The sequence below is a fragment of the Ovis canadensis genome, chromosome 2, assembly GCF_042477335.2.
Source record: "Ovis canadensis isolate MfBH-ARS-UI-01 breed Bighorn chromosome 2, ARS-UI_OviCan_v2, whole genome shotgun sequence".
NCBI lineage: Eukaryota > Metazoa > Chordata > Mammalia > Artiodactyla > Bovidae > Ovis > Ovis canadensis.
In genome coordinates this window covers 49,965,004-49,981,541 of record NC_091246.1, presented here as the reverse complement: position 1 = coordinate 49,981,541, position 16,538 = coordinate 49,965,004, and the positions used below count along the sequence as shown (strand labels likewise).

Here is a 16,538-nt window from a genome sequence, read left to right as displayed (position 1 = left end):
CCAGCCCTGTCGACACCTTGATGGTGGATTTCTAGCCTCCACAATTGTAAGAAAATTAATTTCTGTTGTTTAAAGCCCAGGGTTTCTTTAGGGCAACCCTAGCAAACTAATACATTCCCTGAACAACAGAGAGTTTCTTTGGAAACCCATCACAGGCACAGTACATAATGAATTAGAGCAGCCATGAAAACCCTCTGAAACTTTATTTTATAAACATAAATAGCTGAAAATTCATATCAGTTTAATATAAAGTATTTTACATTAGTTTCTAAAAGGCTGAACAGTGGAACCCTACTCCCAAACACTTCCACGTGGAGGGATGGAGGAAAGGCAGGGTTACAGGCCCCAGCTGGGGTGGTGTGTGTCGGGAAACCTGGTCACTGGAATTTTCATTGGCCCATTATAAACTCTCTGGGTTTTGGTTTCCTCATCAGTAAAGTAAGGATAACAATTCCTCCTCAGGGCATCCCATTGAGTGTGAAGACTAAAAAGTAACTGGAAAATTTGGGGGTTGGTATCCCTAATCTGCAGTAATGTTAACATGCTCATGGTGGGAATTCCGTGATGGGCCAGTGGTTGGGCTTCTGTGCTTCCACTGCAGTGGGCACTAGTTCCATCCCCAGTCAAGGAACTTGGATCCCTCAAGTTGCAAAAAACAAAAAAACATGCTCTGGGTTGCTCCAGGGGAAAAGAAGATGAAGACGGTAAAAATAAATTTAAGTTTTAGGTTTAGGGATATTAGAGGGAAACTTCTGTTAATCTGGATGCATTAATTGCTGTGTGTTCTAGTGGATGCACGTCTGGTTATTGCATCAAAATATAGTAACATCCTTCCTCTTCTTCCCCTTCAAAATTTAGTAACATCCTTCCCTTTGAAGAATAGTGTCTGCTGCAAAGCTAGAGGTTGTCAGAAAGCGACACCTTGTGGCCTTTGTGGTGTACTGTCCTGGGGTATATTAGGTGTTCCAGGCTCTGAAAAAGTTGGCTTAAACTCAACATTCAGAAAACTAAGATCATGGCATCTGGTCCCATCACTTCATGGCAAATAGATGGGGAAACAATGGAAACAGTGACAGACTTTATCTTTTTGGGCTCCAAAATCACTGCAGATGGTGATTGCAGCCATGAAATTAAAAGACGCTTGCTCCTTGAAAGAAAAGTTATGACCAACCTAGACACTATATTGAAAAGCAGAGACATTACTTTGCCAACAAAGGTCCATCTAGTCAAGGCTATGGTTTTTCCAGTAGTCATGTATGGATGTGAGAGTTGGACAGTGAAGAAAGCTGATGCGTTTGAACTGTGGTGTTGGAGAAGCCTCTTGAGAGTCCCTTGGACAGCAAGGAGATCCAACCAGTCCATCCTAAAGGAAATCAGTCCTGAATATTCATTGGAAGGACTGATGTTGAAGCTGAAACTGCAATACTTTGGCCACCTGATGCGAAGACCTGACTCATTTGAAAAGACCCTGATGCTGGGAAAGATTGAAGGCAAGAGGAGAAAGGGATGACAGAGGATGAGATGGTTGGATGGCATCACCGGCTCAATGGACATGAATTTGAGTAAACTCCGGGAGTTGATGATGGACAGGGAGGCCTGGCGCGCTGCAGTCCATAGGGCTGCAAAGAGTCGGACACGACTGAGCAACTGAACTGAACAGGCTCTTTTGCTAAAGGGCTTAAAGTGAAGTAAAAGTTGCTCAGTGGTGTCCAACTCTTTGTGACCCCATGGACTGTACAGTCCATGGAATTCTCTAGGCCAGAATACTGGGGTGGGTAGACTTTCCCTTCCCCAGGGGATCTTCCCAACCCAGGGATCCAACCCAGGTCTCCCACATTGCAGGTGGATTCTACCAGCTGAGCCACAAGGGAAGCCCCAAAGGGCTTAAAAGAGGTACTAAATAATGTTCCCTTTTCCCCACAATATATCCTAGACAGGATGGTTAATAATTTGACATCTTTAAAAGATATATATTTTACATATTCCTTCAGCCTGTTTTTTAGTGAAGGATAGAGAAACGGATTTTCTATTAACAAAATCATGTATTTCTTTGTATAAAATATAAGGGCTTATTACATGCACTAATGAACATTTTTTCTTAAGTAATTTGGAGTTGCCTTCAGTATTGAGTTTTTTTACTTATTAATACTTTGGGACAATTTCAGTTCTCTTATTAAGGAAGGAGTACAATCTTATTTAAAATATGATTTAAAAATTTTAGGCTTTCTGGTCAGGAAAACGTCATCATATAATGTCTAACATTTATTTTTGAGTAATATTTTCAATTGATAATAAGCCCAAAGAACTAATGTTTATTTGACACTTTTTATTTTTAAATACATTTATGATTTTGTTCTTTCAGTGTTACTGAGATATAATTGACTTATAGCACAATAAATTTAAGGTGTATAGCATAATGATTTGAGTTACATACATCATGAAGTGATTATCACAATAAGTTTAGGAACATCCATTATCTCATGTAGTTACAGAATTAAATAGAAAATTTAATGGAAAAATATTCAGGATTTACTCTCTTAACTTTGATATATAACATACATACAGCAGTATTAATTATCTTCATCATGGACATTTTATCCCTAGTACCTATTTATCTTATAACTGGAATTTTGTACCTTTGACTTCCTTCATCCATTCCTCCCCATACCCTACCTCTGATAACCATTAATCTAATCTCTCTTTATGAGTTTGTTTGTTTTTGAAGTATAATTGACTTAAGACACTGTTAGTTTCTTATACACAACGTAGGATTTGATATTTCAGTACATTTCAAAATGATCACTGAAGTAAATCTATTTATACTCTGTCCCCATACAAAGATTAAATAATTATTGATTATATCCCCCAGACTGTACATTGCATTCTTGTGACTCATTTATTTTGCAACTGGAAATTTGTACCTCTTAATCTCCCTCACCTATTTCTCTCCTCCCTCAACCCCCTCTTCTCTCGCAACCACCCGTTTGTTCTTTGCATCTGTTTCAAAAACCCTGTTTCTGTTTTGTTATATTTGTTAATTTGTTTTATTTAGTTTATTTTTTTGGCCACACCACCTGTCATGAAGGATCTTAGTTCCCTAACCATGGATCAAACCTGTGCCCCCTGTAGTGGAAGCTAGGAGACTTAACCACTGGATTGTCAGGGAAGTCCCACTTTTCTTTTTTTAGATTCTGCATATAAGTGAAATCATACAGTGTTTACTTTTCTCTGTCTGACCCTTTTTACTTAGCATAATGGCTTAGCTTTATCTGTGTTGTCACTAATGGCAAGATTTCATTCTTTTTTGTGGCTATGTAATATTCCATTGTGTGTATCTGCTAGATCTTTTTTATCCATTCATCTGTTGATGGGCAGTTAGCTTGCTTTCATATCTTAGCTATTATAAATAATGCTGCAGTGAGCATAGAGGTGCACGTATTTTTTTCAAATTAGTGTTTGCCGGATTGTATGGTAGTTCTTTTTAATTTTTTGAGGAATCTCCTTACTGTTTGCCATAGTGGCTGCACCAATTTACATTCTCACCAACAGTGCATGAGGGTTCTCTCTTCTGCACAACTTTACCAACACTTTCTATTTTTTATCTTTTTGATAATAGCCATTCCTATGGGTGAGGTAATACCTCATTGTGATTTTAATTTGCATTTCTGTGATGATTATGATATTGGGCGTCTTTTCATATGCTTGTTGGCCATCTATCTGTCTTATTTGGAAGAATGTTCAGATCTCTGCTGCCCATTTATTAATTAGATTGCTTTTTTAAAAAATATTGAGTTGTATGAGTTATTTGTGTATTTTGAATCTTAACCCCTTATCATATAAGTTGCTTGTAAATATTTTCTTTCATTCAGTTGGCACCCTTTTTGTTTTGTTTATAGTGTCCTTCACTGTGCAAAAGTTTCTTGGTTTGAGGTAGTCTCATTTGTTTACTTTGGTTTTGTTTCCCTTGCCTAAGGAGACGTCAAAAAAAAAAAAAATTGCTGCCAAGATTGATGTCAAAGAGCATACTGCCTATGTTTTTTTAAGTCTTTAATCCATTTTGAATTTATTCTTGTGCATGGTGTGAGAAAGTATTCCAGTTTGGTTCTTTTTGCATGTAGCTGTCTAGTTTTCCCAAATACATAATTTTAAGGGAATTTTATTTAAATTTATTTTTTAGTTTTATTTAAACACGCAAGTCATTTTCAAATAGGATTCTCATTGACAGTTTTCCTATTAAAATATTGAAGTAGGCAGACAGAGAGACAATGTTTAGTTTTGCATGTATACTTCATAATGTCACATGATCTCAGAAGTTAAGATAGGCTTCCCAGCTCCCTGGCAGGGTCACTGTAACATAACAAAAGTCCACTACATTGATCAAATTTTGCATGATTGAACATACTGCAAACTCAGTTCCATGTGTCCAGCACACACTGCACAGCATTTAGTTGTAGACTCTTGAAAGAAATGACCTGACATTGAACAGTTTTATTTTATATTCCCTTTCGAATTGTGAATGTAAACCAAATTCTGGAAAAGGAACTTCAGTTCCAAGGAAACTTTCCTTTTTAATTGTTTTATATTTTAAAGAATCAAATAATGTGTGAGAGTATTTTTTGTTTAATTTTCACAGATTTGTAAACCAGAAAATATGAACCTCTTGTGTTTTGTGTTCTTGGTGGGCTTGAAATGCAGCCGCATCAGTTAATGGGTAGGGAAAAGAAATTTCTATGGGAAATTAACTATCAAATCTTGGTGGCACTGTCATCATTTCTTCTTTAGCATCTCTGGAGTTAGACTGTCTGGATTTAAATTCTGGCTCTATCATCACTAGATGTGTGACTTTGGACAAGTTACTTAACCTCTCTGTGCCTGAGTTTCTTCTTCTGTATATCTGAGGATAATCTTTTTTAAGAAATTAAAAAGTATTTTTTTTTGTTTGAAGTACAGTTAATTTACAATGTTGAGTTAGTTTCAAGTATACAGCAAAGTGATTCAGTTATAACTAAGGATAATCTTAATACCTATTCTGTAGTGTTATTACATGTGAGATAAACCACCTAAAGTGCTTATACAGTGTCTGGCCTATAGAAAGCATGTAGTAAGTGTTGGCTACTATTATTAGTATGAGTTTTAGGAATCGTAGGTTTTTTGAGCTAGTAGGCCTCTCAACATTCATTTGATCCAGATCATTGTCCAAAATATCTAATTTTTATTCCAGTCTAGCAGATAAGATAGTTTTTTTATTTATTGCTGGTCATTAACAGGATGCTCTGAACTCTTTTTTAAAAGGTAGTCAACCTGATGGTAGTCTTCCTTCAAGGAGGAATAATGTTTCTTTAAAAATGTAAATGCTTTTGAACTGTGGTGTTGTAGAAGACTCTTGAGAGTCCTTTGGACTGCACGAGATAAAACCAGTCAATCCTAAAGGAAATCGGTCCTGAATATTATTGGAAGGGCTGATGCTGAAGCTGAAGCTCCAGTATTTTGGCCACTTGATGTGAAGAACTGACTTACTGGGAAAGACCCTAATGCTGGGCAAGATTGAAGGCAGGAGGAGAAGGGGACGACAGAGGATGAGATGGTTGGATGGCGTCACCAACTTGATGGACATGAATTTGAGCAGACTCTGGGAATTGGTGATGGGTAGGGAGGCCTGGCGTGCAGCAGTCCATAAGGTCGCAAAGAGTCAGACACAACTGAGCGACTGAACTGAACTGAAAAACATAAATGGCCACTGTCCTGGAGGTGGTGTGCATGGTAATGAGTGCGTGACTCATTAGTCCATGCACATTTCAGGAGCTGCCTTTCTCCTTTCCATTGGGTTATTGGGAATCTCGCTCCAGGGCCGAGTGCAAACAGCTATTTGGTGTTTTTCTGTGCTGTTCACATGCGCTGCAAATCTTTGGGAGCACAGGGAGAGAGGGAGAATTGAGATAACATAGCTCTATCCTACTGTTTCAAATGAAGGTTGAGAGTTAATAGAATATAGCTAAAGTCACTTGATCACTCACCTGCAGAGAAAAGGCAAGTAATAATATACATGGGTTAAGTGGGTTGAGTACAAGGGGAAAACCCTGTAGTGCGGGCAGAGTAATAAATGTCAGTGGACACTTGGCTGTGATATTGGGTAGAGTGGGGAGCGGTGCTGGCCATGGTGAGCTAAAGAACATAAGATCTGTGGAAAGGGGCACCTCTGCTCAGCTCTGTTTCCAATAGCAACAACAAAACACTCTGAAGGCAAACAGTGTACTAGTAAGAGCAAGTGCATCTGTTTGTCCCATATGACATGCATGACATCAGTTTGCAATCTCCAAACAAAGGGCTTAAGCATTCCAACTTCTCACCTGATATAGAGATTCCCTCTCTAGCCTCCCTATTTGAACACTTCCGGAGAGTGGCCACTTCCTCATGAGGCTCTCTGCTGAACCGAAACTGTCTCTTTGAACTGGCTGCAGGTTGTCCTCCTTTGTCCATTTGTAGAGATGAGGAGTAAGATACATCTTTGCTAGATGATGACTTCCCGTAGGAGTTAATAGTTGTCATGCCGGGCTTCCCCACTGCTGCCGTCTTTCTTCAGCTGTGACATGACATGGTTTCTAGGCCTCACTGTCTGGTTCCTGTCCTCTAGACCTGCTTGTCCAGAAGCCTCATGACGAGAACTGCAGGTATGAGGGTAAGGCAGCCCTTGTACACACCTTGTAACTGATCTCCAAGAGGCCAAACAAATAGGGACGTCTGTCCTGCCGAGTCCTATCTTCCACCTTTGACGTATTTTGGGTTCATCAGAGAATGGGGAAAGAAAGATCTCACTTTTGCAAAGCCATGTGGAAAAGTGGAAGGATTTTACTGAGAAAAGAGTTTCTTTGAAGATGATAGGGGTTTACCCTGGGACCCTGAGATGCTCTGAGAACAGAAGGAGATACAGAAGCCTACTCTGGAAGCTCAGCCTTCTCCTCTCTCCTCAGCCTCTCTTAAGATAGCTGAAACCCCCACAACCTTCCTCAGTGTCCATTCAACCCATGGGAAACCTATATCCCATTTTAATCCACTTTATGGGAGTGCTGCTGGCCACCCTGGCCCTCCTCCTGCCCTCAGGCTGGGCCATGTTTTCCAGCCCCTTTCTCCACACTCCAGCAGCACCAGCTCTAGGCATTGGACAGACCAATGGTTCTGAAGTTTTCAGATAAAAGGTGTTGCCAGTCCTTTATTGCTGAAGGGGAGAAGGTATGTACAAATACTTTGGGTGCCCCTAGTCTTAGAGGGGTAAGAGAACTTGTCTAATGCCCACCCTGCTCCCTAGGGCATGGGAAAGCGATGGTTTTTGCTCCATGAACTCTACACTTTCTTACCTCCTCTACTTTTGACCAACAGTCCCCACTCTACCACCCTTCATGCTCTATGTATGGGGTCAGAAGTGATTAGTGAGTGAATATGCATGTTGGGCCTGCTCTGCAGAAATCACATGAAATCACAACTCGTATAGGCCCTGCATTAAGACAACAGCCTCACATCTGGTGGCCCTTTGAACTCAGAATGGAGGCTCTAAAATCAAATCAGAAATTCTGGTAGCATTCCACCATGCTTTCCCAGTGCTAAGTTAGAATTTACTTCGAAGTAACCTTTACAAACAGTGGGAAGAGGGTGGCCTGGATTTTCTCCCTTCCCATACAGTGCAGACTGCTTGAGTTTTGATAAATGTGCATGAGACACTTTCTCTAGTTTCAAGAAATAGTCTAGGTAGAATTGTTATATGGATTTCCCCCTATTGGGTGAGCCATTGTAGCATGAAGTTGTGAGGGAAGGGGTTCAATGCATGGGTTTCTTCTTTTTTTTTAAATTTTATTGAAATATACTTGATTTACAGTGTTGAATTTACTTCTACTGTACAGCAGAGTGGCTCAGTTTTATACATATATATATATGTTCTTTTTAATATTTTTCATTCTGATTTATCACAGGATATTAAATATACTTCCTTGTGCTATACAGTAGGACCTTGTTTATCGATCCTATATGTGCTACTAGTTTGCGTCTACTGTTAATAATCTCAAACTCCAAATCCTTCTCTCCTCCACCTCCCTTCCTTTGGGAATCACAAGTCTGTTCTCTCTGAATTTCTGTTTCATAGATAGGTTCATTTGTGTGGTAATTTAGATTCCACATATAAGTGATATCAAATGGTATTTGTCTTTCTGACTAACTTGGCTTAACTTGATAATTTCTAGGTCCATTCATGTTGCTGCAAATGAAATTGTTTCATTCTTTTTTATTTCTGAGTCATATTACATTGCTTATATATGTAACACGTCTTCTTTATCCGTTGATTTGTTGATGGACATTTCGGTTGCTTCCGTGTCTTGGTTCCGTGCCTTGGCTATTGTAAATAGTGCTGCTGTGAACACAGGGTGCATGTGTCTTTTTGAATTAGGGTTTTGTCTGGGTATATGCCCAGGAATGGGATTGCTGTATCATATGGCAACTTTATTTTTAGTTTTTTTGAGGAATCTCCAGACTGTTTTCTATAATGACTATACCAGTTTACATTCCTCCCAACAGTGTGAGAGGCTTCCCTTTTCTCCACACCCTCTCCAACATTTATTACTTGTAGACTTTTTAGTGATGGCCATTTTGACTGGTGTGAGGTGGTATCTCATTGTGGTTTTTCTTCCCTGGCTGCATTGGGTCTTTGTTGCTGCACGTGGGCTTCTCTCGTGGTGGTGTGTGGACTTCTGTCATTGTGGCTAATGGGATCTTAGTTCCCCAACCAGGGATTGAACCCACGTCCCCTGCATTGGAAGGCAGATTCTTAACCACTATACCACTAGGGAAGTCCTTCATATAGCAGACTTTATTTAAAGTCTGTTTTGTCTGGTATGAGTATTGCTACTCCAATTTTCATTTCCATTTGCGTGGCATACCTTTTTGTATCCCTTCATTTTGTTTGTATCCTTAGATCTGAAGTGAGTCTCCTGTAGACAGCATATATATGAGTCTTGCTTCTGTATCCATTCAGCCAGTCTCTGTCTTCTGGTTGGAGCATTTACTATATTTACGTTTAAGGTAATTATTGATATGTTTGTTCTTGTTGCCATTTTGTTATATGCTTTGGATTTGTTTTTGTAGCTTTTTTTTTTAATTCCCTTTTTCTTTTGTTCTCTTGTAATCTGATGACTCTCTTTTTCTTTTATTTTTTTGGTTGTGCCCTTGTGGCTTGTGGGATCTTAGTTCCCTAACCGGAGATTGAACCCAGGCTCAACACAGTGAAAGCTCCAAGTCCTAACTACTGGACTGCCAGGGAACTCCTTTACCATCAAGGAGTGTTTGGATTGCTTTTTCTTTTGAGTGCGTGTATATCTGTTGTAGATTTTTGGTTTGCAGTTAACCAAAAATGAAATTTTTGATATTATATCAAAATATGAAATTTTGATATAGCAGTCTGTATAGATACAAGATTGTTTTAAGTTGGTTATCTATTAATCTCAACTGCATTTCCAATGTTCTACATTTGTACTTTCCTCATGAGAGAGTACAAAACCTTGCTGGCTTTGATACCATATTTGTATGCACATGATTTCCTATCTTTACTGTATGTTTGCTTTTACTGGTGGGCTTTTCCATTTTTAATTCTCTTGTTTCTAGAAGAGTTGTTAGAGAAGTTCCTTTAGCACTTGTTGCAGAGCTGGACTGGTGGTGCTGAGTTCTGTTAGCTTTTGCTTGTCTGTAAACCTTTTGATTTCTCTGTTGAATCTGAATGAGAGCTTTGCTGGGTGTAGAGTATTCTCGGTTGTAGGTTCTTCCCTTTCATCACTTGAAATATATATTGTGCCACTTCCTACTGGCCTGCATGATTTCTGCTGAGAAATCCGCAGATAACCTTATGGTAATTCCTTTGTATGTTATTTATTGCTTTTCCATTGTTGCTTTTAATATTTTTTTTGTCTTTCATTTTTGTCAGGTTGATTATTATGTATCTTGCTGTGTTCCTTTTTGGCTTACCCTGCCTCCGACTCTGCATTTCCTGGACTTGGGTGACTGTTTCTTTTGCCCTGTCAGGGAATTTTTCACATGTCAGTGAGTTTTTCACATTTTTAAAATCTCTTCAAATATTTTCTCAGGTCCTTTCTTTCTTCTCCTTCTGAGACCCCTATAATGTGAATATTGATGCACTTAATGTTGTCCCAGAGGTTTCTTAGACTAACCTCATTTCTTGTCATTCTATTTTCTTTATTCTGTTCCACAGCAGTGATTTCCATCAGTCTGTTTCCCAGGTCACTTATTTGTTCTGCCCCATTTATTTTGCTATTGATTCCTTCTAGTGTATTTTTCATTTCAGTTATTGTTCATGTCTGTTTGTTCTTTAAATCTTCTAGCTTTTTGCTAAACACTTTTTGTATCTTCTTTTTGTACCTCCATTCTTTTTCTGAGATCTTGGATCATCATTGTTCTGAATTCTTTTTCAGGCAGATTGCCTATCTTCACTTCACTTATTCTTCTGGGGTTTTCTCTTGTTCCTTTGTTTGGTACATATTTCTCTGTATCTAATTTTGTTCGACTTTCTGTATTTGTGGACTCCTTTCTGCCAAGTGCAGGATTGTACGTCTTCTTGCTTCTGGTGTCTGCCCCGTGGTGGGTGAGATTAGGCCAGGCTTCTTGTGGGAGGTAACCACAAATAGATTTACCTGTGTTTTCATTTTAAGATAATCTAAAACAAATTAAATAGGTATATTCTGGGTCATCTGAATCCAGCTAATTCTGTTGAGGTTGTTTGTTGTGCTGTGCTCAGTTGCTTCAGTCATGTCCTGACTCTTCGTGACTTCATGGACTGTAGCCTGCCAAGCTCTTCTGTCCATGGGGATTCTTCAGGCAAGAAGACTGGAGTGGGTTGCCATACCCTTTTCCAGGGGATCGTCCCAACCCAGGGATCGAACCCAGGGATCAAACCCAGGTCTCCTGCATTGCAGGTGGATTCTTTACTGTCTGAGCCACCAGGGAAGCCCCGAGGCTATTTAAAAAGTATAAAGAGGGTGTATTCCGGCATTGGACTGATGTGTTCAAATTTTCTCTCTCCATCCCAGCTGTGTGATACAGGGCAGCACTCACACCCTGTGCCTGAGTGCCGTTAGCTGCAAAAGTGTGGCAATAATTGTTCCGACTCTGGGGTCCCCGTGAGATCTAGGTGAGATTATGCTAGCAAAGCCCTTCGCCTAGTGCTTAATGAGCATCAGCACTCAATCACCATTCGATTTGTGTGTATTATCTGGATGGCCCCACGATTGTCAGTAGCTCAGGGGAAAAAAACAAAGGTGGATTTAATAGAGAAGTGATGTGTTAGAGTTGAGTGAAGGCCAAGTGATATTACAGTGTGCTGAATAAATGAAGTTTTCACAGTAGTTTAAATAAAGAAAAGCAGTGTGATAATTGAGTCATCACACCAGGCAGGCTGAACTCAGAGACATGCCTGGGAACAGTTGGTAAACTGTGCTTGTGTTAAGAGCTGCAACTTATTTTTCAGCAAAACCTCTTTTATTCTTTTAAATCTGTGTTGTTAAGATGTTTTTATTGGTCCTAATAAATTTACCTAATGCATTTAAAAAGGTATCCCTGTGGTTTCAAGTACTACCCTAGGTCTTTTGCATTGGAATTCAGATGTAGGGAAAGCAAATGTTTTTCCTCTTGGTGGAGGGCTCAATTCTTCAGTTAGGGTGTGGTGGACCAGAGCAGAGACCTTGAGCATGAGCTCAAAATCAAAGCCTGCCGAACTGACAGCTCTTCACCACCACCAGTCTGCAGGCTGGTGGCTTCTCCAGTTTTAACCCCCACCAGAGCTTTGTGTGTGGACTTGATTTTGTGATCCAGTTGACCACAGTGTTATTGGCTGTGTTAGTGTTGTGTTAGTCGCTCCGTCGCGCCTGACTCTTTGTGACCCCGTGGACTACAGCCCACCAGGCTCCTCTGTCCATGAGATTTTCCAGGCAAGGATACTGGAGTGGGTTGGCATTTCCTTCTCTAGGGGATCTTCCCAACCCAGGGATCGAACCTGGGTCTCTTGCACTGCAGGCAGATTCTTTACCGACTGAGCTACTTTCTAGGATTTCTGCCTTTGCAGTCAGGATCTTTGAGATGGCTCTAAGGGATAAAATGTTCCCTGTTACTTATGTAACCTAGATGTCAGCAGGGGTTACACTGCCTTGTGAGATCTAGAGGGGATTAATCCAAATTTCCCATCCCTACCATAACTGACTCTGGAAAAGGCCAATGCCTTTCTGGTACATGTGTGGATTTCCACAGACCTTGTACTTATGCTAACCTCTGGCTCCCTGTTTCTGCTTGTGCAGGGAGATTATTTTCCCCTCTGCATCTTCTTTTATCCCTACTTTGACTTCCATCCAGACATAGAATTTGTCCCTTTCTTTCATGTCCACTAAAACTCCCAAAACTCCCAAGAGTTCTACTTGTATAGTAAACTTTACCGAAGGTTTAGGGGTATTTTGTGGGAGAGAGTGTAGGGGAGGGTAGAGGAGATTTTATTTTATAGCAAATGAAGGACAGGGGAGCCTGGCATTCTGCAGTCCATGGGGTGACCAAAGAGTCGGGTATGACTTAGTGACTGAACAAAATGACTTGACATCAAATGTTTAATGCTTCTGTTCTTCCAGATCTTTTGGCTACTCTGCCCTCTTCCTCTCTCACCTTTCTCTTTCCTTCTACTCCTAAATTTCTAGTCCTTTCAAATAGAATTGTTCCCCTGTCTCTATTTTAGCCTTGTCTTCAGAATCTCACTTTTCTCCCCCACCTGTTGTCAAGAGAGTCTCCCTAACAATGAACGTCCTTCCCAAGATGCATTCTGTTGTTAGGGAGTTAGATTGTGGGCTGCACCCTGCACTGATTGAAGCTCTTCACTTTACATTCCTCTTGTCTGGGAATAAAACAAATATCAGCTTAGTGCTTACAAAGCACTTTCACCTACATGAGCCCTTGGGTGAGATATGCCCATTTTACAGATGTGGAACCAGAAGCTCAGAGAGGTTGAGTGAATTATCCAAAGCTACTTAGCCAGATGAGTTGGGGAGTAGAAATCTGCACCCAGATCTGAAGATTTTCATCTGTGACCCATGTCATTGTACATACATAGGATGAATGCTGTCTGAACCTTCCGGCATTGGAGGCCACACGGATTCCAGTGTAGATGGTTAACATAGGATAACCCAGTCGGCCTAAATGGGGAGCCTCAGGGGCAGCCCCAGCAGCCCCAGTAGGTGTGTGCATTCTGCAGGAGTAGGACGACCAGTTCCCACACCATCCCCACTCTCCCTTCCCTCTTTTGCTGGCTAGCTCTTTCTCATCTTCAGGTCTAGGTGTAGAACTGGCTACACAATGTGTGGGACTCAGTACAAAATGAAAATGTTGGGCCTCTCGTTCAAAAGTTATTAAGAGTTTCAAAATGACAACAGAACATTAAGCTAAGTATTGGACTCTCGGAAGCAACTATACCATCACATGCCCAGGAAGGCAGACCTGTAGGGAGGTTTACACTCCCCAGGAAGCATCCTCTGGCTGCCCATTCTGAGCTCCCCACTTTGAGCTTATTACATGCTGTCTTTGTTTCTTCTTTATGCACCTGCTCCCCCGTTACTCTGTGAGACCTGTGTCCTGTTCACTGCTGCTCCCATGTTCCCAGCACAGGCCCTGACAAAAAGCAGGGGCTTAGTAGATGCCCTCTGGGGGTTTGGAGCCCTTGGAATTGGGACCTGGAGGAACCAGATGGTGAATAGTCATGTCCAGGCAGGACCCACCCAGGCCCATAAGAGTTTAGACCAGTCGTGACTGAGGCTATGGGACTTGGCAGGGGTTTAGGGCATGGGTTACAGGTTGGGTAGGGACTAATCTTCTCTTCAAGAGACTGTGTTAATCATTAATGCCCAGAACCTCAGAGACCCTACTGCTCAGGACCAAGTAAGGTGTAACCAGTCAGGGAGATGGGGCATAGGCAGAGGACATCCTTTCTGGGCTACACAGCCTGACCCACACTGGGCCTTCCTTAGTCTTCTTAGGCTTCTAAGGCCCCCTCTCCCCTTACCTGCCCTCCTTGCTTAGTGGTGGGTATGGGAACGGATATATTTTCCTAATGTCTCCTCATAGCTAAGGGAGAAGAGGGGGGCAGAATTTTCAAAGTTTCAGACAACAGAGAGCCTCAAAGGCAAGTATGTCTTTAGGGATTGCTGATCCTTGAGCCCAGATGATGTCAGAGCTCAGTTTCTCTTTTTTCATTTCTCTCCAGTTGTAAGGCAAGATTTGAGACTAAACTCTGGCTGAAACCCTGGAAGGGCTCTGATTGGCTGGGCTTAGGTAATGAGCACATCTTTAAGCCAATCTCTGTGTCCAGGGAATTGGCCTTCCCTTGTGGCTCAGCTGGTAAAGAATCTGCCTGCAATGCGGGAGACCTGGGTTTGATCCCTGGGTTGGGAAGATCCTCTGGAGAAGGGAAAGGTTACCCACTCCAGTATTCTGGCCTAAAGAATTCCATGGACTGTATAGTCATGGGGTCACAAAGAGTTGGGACAGAACTGAGTGACTTTCACTTTCTTTCTGTGTCCAGGGAAGGGAGCAAGGATGCTTCCTCCAGGGTCCCTCCCATAGGTCTCTCTCCTTCCGTAACAAACAGAGCTGTGTTGCCAGGGTAGGGGCAGGAATGGGCTGGACAGGCAGAGCAGCCAGTGACTACTGGTGCATTTTCTTCTTTTTTTTTTTTTTTAAACCCAGCACCACCTTCTCTCCCTGTCCTTGGCTTCTGAGCCTCTGGAGTCAGATCCCATGAGGATTCTTCTAGAGAGGAGGAGACTGCTGAGCATGGAGAACAGTCTGGAAGGTCAGGGCTCTGGCTGGTGCCCCAGGTTCAGTGTTTTCTAGATAACCTTTCCCACCTTCCTTGAGAGCATATCATCCCAGGGTCGTCTCCACAGCACAGGGTAATGAGACTACCAACCAGCATTTTCTCAAAGTGCTTCAACTCCGGAATGCTTCTCTTTGAGGCTCAGAAATAGTCTTTATTTTAGTTTTACCTCAGAAACAAGCTAGTCATAACCAAAGAAAGTCAAAGTGAAAGAAAGTGAAAGTGAAGTCACTCAGTCGTGTCCGACTCCTTGTGACCCCATGGACTATAGCCTACCAGGCTCCTCCGTCCATGGGATTCTCCAGGCAAGAGTACTGGAGTGGGTTGCCTTTTCCTTCTCCAGGAGATCGTCCCAACCCAGGGATAGAACCCGGGTCTCCCGCATTGCAGGCAGATGCTTTACCATCTGAGCCATCAGGGAAGAGACCCCTAAATGAAAGAATGAGGTGCCCACCATTCTTGGGTCCTTTCCTTTAGACTTCAGTTACTGCAGAGCTGCTCCCCAAGGCCAAGCAAGGCATGAAGAACTCTACTGATGATGGTGATGAGCGTTTTCTTCAGTCCCGTGAGAATTTTCAGAAGTGTTAGGAGGAAAGGCTAAAGTTTTCTTCAGTTGATTCTGTATTTAGTGGGGAAATAGGAAGACTTCTCAATAACCTGAGGTGGTGGAGCAGTGTCTCCCTGCTGTGGTTGTTCTGGGTCAAGTGTGAGGAAGAAGCTGGATCTCAAAGTGAGAAAATCCAGGCTCCATGCCTGCCCTCTCAGGACTGTCTGCTTGACCTTGGCTCCTGTCATTGGTCCTCAGCTTAGCCCGTGTGTGAAGTGAGGGGCTGGACAAGCTGACCCCTAAGGTTCTTCTTAGCTCCTAATTTCTGTGAGTCTAGATCAGGTAGAGAAGGTGGATTAAGCAGGATTCTGGTTCTGTCCCTGCCTTCACCATGACTCATTCAGTGACCTTAGATAACCTTGCTGGACCTGTCCCACACCCTTGACCATCCTGTGTCACAGAGGAGGCCTGTGTAGAAGGTGGCCAGGATTCAGGAGACCTGATCCTTAGGCTCACTACTGAGGATCTTGTGCACTAGGAAACTCCAGCCTGGATCCAGCCCTCTAGTGAAGTCTGTGGGTCCAGCCCCCCATTTTGGGGACTCTCACCCAGCCACATGGCTTCAGGCCTCCCTGGCCTGCTTTGGCCACATTGGCCTTGCTTAGTCTTCCAGACCTGGAAACTAATATGGACATGCCTCAGCCACAATGTTCAACTCTGCAGGAGCCTCGTCAGGGACTGTTCTGAGCCAATGAGAGAGCTTGATGCCGGGGGAGGTGGGGACATGGAAGAAGTAGACGTACCTCCCATCCTTGTGGAACTTATGGTCTGTGGTGGAGAGGAAGGGCCAGCATGATCCTGTACCCAGTGTGGTGGGAGAGAGACAGCAGAACATTTCCGGTTGAGGGAACTAAGAGGGCACTTAGGATGAGACCTTGAAGGATAGGGTGGACTTGAGCTGGAGCTGTAGACTGAGGGCCAGTGTGGTGAAGGAAGTGTGGACAGCCTGTAGGGCCCAGGGGGAGGTGGGTAATGTGTCTGGAAGGAGCTTGGGACCAGATCTCCACAGGGTGTCATGGCCTGGAGAGGGAGTCAGGG

At 42.3% G+C, this 16,538-nt stretch overlaps 1 protein-coding gene across 8 annotated transcripts in view; it reads left to right on the top strand.

The window, feature by feature from the left end:
• The window catches only part of LOC138433434 (uncharacterized), a 92,535-nt gene that overhangs the window by 4,070 nt on the left and 71,927 nt on the right, over positions 1-16,538 (top strand). The gene's annotated exons all lie outside the window — the stretch shown is intronic.